Source organism: Populus euphratica, unplaced genomic scaffold, assembly GCF_000495115.2.
Source record: "Populus euphratica unplaced genomic scaffold, PopEup_1.0 scaffold109.1, whole genome shotgun sequence".
In the NCBI taxonomy this organism is placed as follows: domain Eukaryota; kingdom Viridiplantae; phylum Streptophyta; class Magnoliopsida; order Malpighiales; family Salicaceae; genus Populus; species Populus euphratica.
Genome location: NW_011499999.1, coordinates 586,056 through 591,559, shown reverse-complemented (window position 1 = coordinate 591,559; position 5,504 = coordinate 586,056). Strand labels below are relative to the sequence as shown.

The 5,504-nt window shown below is 31.6% G+C and overlaps 1 long non-coding RNA gene across 1 annotated transcript in view; it reads right to left on the bottom strand.

Moving 5' to 3' along the window:
- Positions 1-1,596: 1,596 nt before the first annotated feature.
- LOC105140811 (uncharacterized) overlaps positions 1,597-5,504 on the bottom strand; it is an 18,028-nt gene continuing 14,120 nt past the window's right edge. Inside the window, exon 3 of the long non-coding RNA XR_845243.1 lies at positions 1,597-1,709. This is a non-coding gene — a long non-coding RNA (uncharacterized LOC105140811). The remainder of the gene's footprint in view (positions 1,710-5,504) is intronic.

Genomic DNA, 5,504 nt, shown 5'->3' with positions numbered 1-5,504 from the left:
ACAAATATCAACCTCTATACCATCGGTAAACAACTTACTAGATTGGAAAAACACATACAAAAGACCCTGGTCCACTTCATGACTGATAAAAACCTTATCATCCTTAAGCTAAAAAACCCAGTATTCAAACCATATCAAGTTTCTAAAACGAGCAAAGCATAAATTCAAGAAAATCAAACAGATTTTCTTATAGTCATTAAAATACACTTACAAAACCTTGACCGGACAACCTTGACTGTCCCAGACACCCCCCAACAATCCAACCCTTCATCCTCTACAAATCACATTAGTACTCTCCAAAATAACCTTGTATCAACCTGTGATACAAATACTTTTCAAGATCAACCTTTTCAACTAAATATACTCGCTTGGTAAGCTCCCAAAACAACCATTGCTCCATATATATCCATAACTACTGAACCAATTGTCATTAGCCAATGTAAATATAATGCATCTTCCCTCTATGAATGGCATATAGATGGCATGTCAGAGTATAATATCCTAAACACCCTCCAACAAATGACCATGACAGCTAATACCTATAAAACCCAAACAGGAATCTCAGATAAAGCCATACCTGAACTTCTTATTGCAGGTTTCTTTGGCCAACTTAAAGGATGGTGGGATTACCATCTCACTGAAATAGATCACTTATATATTATAAACTCACAAACCTATGAAGACCAAACACTTATCCTTAACCCTTCAGGAAACACCATCCAAGATGTTGTATCCACCTTTATCTTTACCATCCTCTTATATTTTATCGGAGATCATTCCAATCTAAAAGATAAAAATGCTGAACCTCTCTCCAACCTTCGGTGCAAAAAACTTAGTGACTTTTAATGGTATAAAAATACTTTCGTTACTTGTGTTATGCTTCAAGAAGATTCAAACCAGCCTTTTTGGAAAGAAAAATTCCTTGTACGTTTACCGATTCTCATAGGAGAAAAGGTCCGAAATAAAATCAAGGATACCTTTACTACCAAAACCATACCATATGACTAGCTTATATATGATAAACTTGTGAGCTTCACACAAAAAAAAGGTCTTAAGATCTGTCAGGATCTTAAACTTTAAAAACACTTAAAGTGGAAAATGAAACATACCAGACAAGAGCTTGGTAGTTTTTGTCACCAGTTTGACCTTTTCACTAAAATACCCTCCTATAGTGGAACCTGTTCACAACCCAAAAAATATTCGAACCAAAAGCCTACTTATAAAAGATCGACTCATAAATACTAATAACAGTTTTATCTCAAACCAGATCAACTTTATTACAAAAGCCCTATAAATTTAACAAATCGCATAGACCTTTCTAGTTAAAACTCAAACCAAAATTTGACCCCAGATATATTACATGGTACAAATATAATCAGAAAGGACATACATCTCGTTTCTGCAAAGTCAATACCAAACTTCATGAGCTCCAAATAAATAAAGATACCATCAATCAAATACAAAATCTTTATATTGAAGCCACGGACACTGACCACTCTCTTTCAGACACTTCTGAAGAAGAATTTTAAATTGATGAAATAGTAACTGTTAGTGTTACTTCAGATACCTTTACAAATTATAAACAAATTAACGTCCTAACCCAGGACCAAGAACTCATTCTTAAGGCTATCAAAAGACTTGATGATCCTCATCTTAAAAAAACCTACTTGGATAAATTGTTGCAAGATTTCAACTAACCAGAGCACCCTCTAAACCGCACTATATTACCCTCTACCAGCACTAATACTTATGACCTTATAAAGATTCTTAACAAAAAGAAATCCAAAACCACAGTCACCATTCCAGAATTACATTTTGAGATCAAAACCTTTAAATCCAAATTACAAACCCTAAAACAAGCCCAACAGAAAGACTCTGTCATATTATAACATCTTCTGTCTAAGATTGAAAGCCAGTCTGATACTAAGTCTGAACTGGAAGATCAAACCATTGAATCTTATGCATTGCCTCATACACTTACAAATATTAAGCATATTCCAAATGATTTCCTGAATGTATTAACACAAATATCTTCAAAAAAATATTTGATTAAAATTACTCTTATTTTTTCAAAAGATTTCAAACTTGACATTATCGTTTTATTTGACACAAGTGCAGATTTGAACTACATCAAAGAAGGCGTTATCCCAAAATAATTTTTACAAAATACCTCTGAAAAACTCTATGATGCTAATAATTCAAAATTGCATATTGTAGGAAAAACCTAAGACTCTATTTTCAACAATGACATTTCTCTTAAAAAATTATTTGTTGTTACAAAAGATATAAATCATACTATCATTTTTTGCTCTCCATTCATTGACATAATCACTTTATATCAAGCACATTATAATTGTATCACTTTCAAAATCAATAGCATTAAACTTGTTTTTCCATTCTTAGAAACATCTAAGACTCAAAATTTAAATTTGATTAAAGCATTCTCCATACATACATATCATATCAATGCATTGATTAATAGAAAACAATTCCATTTACATGATTTATAAAATTGTGTTTCTTTATGTCATATCAACAAGCAATTACAAAACCCTGATTTACAAAAAAAATCATTGATTTACAAACTAAGATTGAACAACAGATTTGTTTAGACTTACCTAATACTTTTTGGAAACAGAAACAACACATTATTGATCTTTTATATGAAGATACTTTTTAGAAAAACTTATACCTACAAAAGCAAGACCTATACTAATGAATGTCGATTTAGAATAACACTACAAACTTGAAATTCGTGATCTCGAGTCTAAAGGTCTCATCCAAAAGTCTCGATCACCCTGGTCGTGTGCAACCTTTTATTTGAATAAAAACTCTAAAATTGAAAGAGGCACACCAAGACTTGTGATCAATTACAAACCTTTAAATTCTGCTTTAAATTGGATTAGATATCCAATCCCCAATAAAAAAGATTTATTGCAAAAATTGCACTCTGCATTTATATTTTCTAAATTTGATATGAAATTTGAATTTTAGCAAATCTAGATTGATCCTAAAGATAAATACAAAACTGCTTTTATAGTTTATTTTGGCCTATACGAATGAAATGTTATGCCTTTTGATTTAAAAAAAATACACCGTCTGAATTTCAACGCATCATGAATGACATCTTCAATGTATATTCAAAATTTTACATTATTTATATGACCGATGTGTTTATTTTTTCACAGTCCATAGATCAATATTTTAAACATCTCCATACATTCTTTTATACTGTAAAACAAAATGATTTAGTTATTTCTAAAACAAAAATTTCTCTTTTCCAAACCCGTGTCCATTTCCTAAGCCATTATATCTGCCGAGGTACTGTTACACCAATAGAGCGATCTTTAACCTTTACAAGTAAATTTCCTGATAAGATCACTGATAAAACCTAATTGTAGAGGTTTTTAGGTAGTCTAAATTATGTTCTGGACTACTATCCCCATATTAGTCATCTAGCCAAACCTTTATATAACAGGTTAAAAACCAACCTCGTTCCTTAGTCTGACCTCTATACCGATCTAGTCAAACAAATTAAGAAACAGGTCCAAACCATTCCTCTCCTCTATTTAGCTAATCCATTAGCTTCTAAGATAGTTGAGACCAATGCCTTTAACATAGGATATAGTGGAATTCTTAAACAAGTACAAGATAATAAAGAACAAATACTCCAGCACACATTCGCCCACTAAAATGATTATCAGAAAAATTAATTTACTATAAAAAAGGTGATCCTTTCAATTGTTCTTTGTATTAAAAAATTACAAAGTGATTTATTAAATCAAAAATGTTTTTTACGTGTTGACTGCAAATCTACAAAAGAAGTTTTATAGACAGATATCCAAAATCTTGCTTCAAAATAGATTATTGCCCACTGGCAAGCTATTGTAAGCATTTTTTATTTTGATATTATCTACATTAAAGGAGATTCAAATTCTATCCCTGATTTTCTAACCCGAGAATTCCTCCAAAATAGGTCCTGATGCCTTCTAATGCAAAAGCTAAAAATAAGAGGAAAGCCCCATAAATCCAGCCTACAAAACTATAAAGCCCTAAGCCTTCTACAAAACTTATGTCTTCAGCCATCTTAGCTGTCAAACTTATCAAATCCTGGTATGAGGCATTTATTGAAGAAGACGAAACTACAAAACCACCACAAGTCCAACCAGACACAGTTCAACATTGAGTTGACATTATATCCAAATCACCAGAATTACTCCTACCATTACAAAAAATGTCCCGAACAGGCCTCTAGTGACTTCGTATCTCAAATAGGTAGTATCTTCAAATCCTTTTTAAAACCTCAAGGAGGTCTTTTTACTTTAAAACCCCTTATTTCTTTACAACAAACCAGTTTTTCAGAAATCAAATCCAAATATATTTTCAAAATTACTTTCTAAAATATTTTAACTATGAAAAAAGGATTCTATCATGAAAACCCTTCCACTGCTGCTTCAAACATTTTCCCTCCAAATTGGTATTACAAACCCTGGAATTTAGCCAAATCATAATCCTATCATGCCGCCATCCTTGAGATTACCAATTTTATTAAGTTCAAATACTTTAAACTACATTCTAATCACACTGAACCCACTTATTCTACATGCATTATTCACAAAGTTATCCACCCTAAAGATTGGGGGCAACCCGTACATCAACCTCTCTCTTTCTCTATACACTTCCATACAAACCCTTAGGACTTCAATACTTCATATATGTATTGGGATTACTAACACCCATGGTTCAATGCCTTTCTCCTATAAAATCAAAACTATAGCCATTCTTGGATTTTCTACTTCCGAAGTACCATGAATACTATAAACCTCCCCCTCTGGTTCCTCCAATGAGAGGAATACTATGGTTGTTGATTAGTACTTAAAAATATATTTTTATTAAGGTTTCATATCATTATTTTGTACTTAAAGTATCAATAACTTCTTAACTAAAACATGTTTTATAATAACATATCTAATAATATAAGATACCTTTAATTTATGATAAATGTTCATTTTAAATGCAAGCCTATCACATAAATAAAAGGATTGATTGATGAGTTTAAAAATTAAAATTGAAAAGACAAAGAGATGGCCAACCTTAGAAAAGAGATGCTGGTGTAGTTCAAATCGGAATATTATTCGGTAATTGGGTTATATCTGGAGCTATAGATCTCAAATTTAGATCTACTTTATATGGATGAAAAGGTAAGACATAAGTCTACAACTTTCAAGTAGAGGTCTGGTTTTAAAAAGGCTATTTTCAAGTCTAAATTATAACAAAAATAATGAATTATGAATTTGTCCTGTAGCCCGAACACTGTTCAGTGTTTCTTCTATATTTAGAGTTCTAGAAGTCCAAATTCATGTTTTCAAGTGGCTCCAATTTTGACGTTATCAATGATTTTTTAGGCGTACAAGAGAAAATAAGGATTGTCATCAAATCAAGAGTTGACCACCCACTCATCAATTAGTCATCAAATCAATAGTTTCCAATTTTGGCCTATAAAA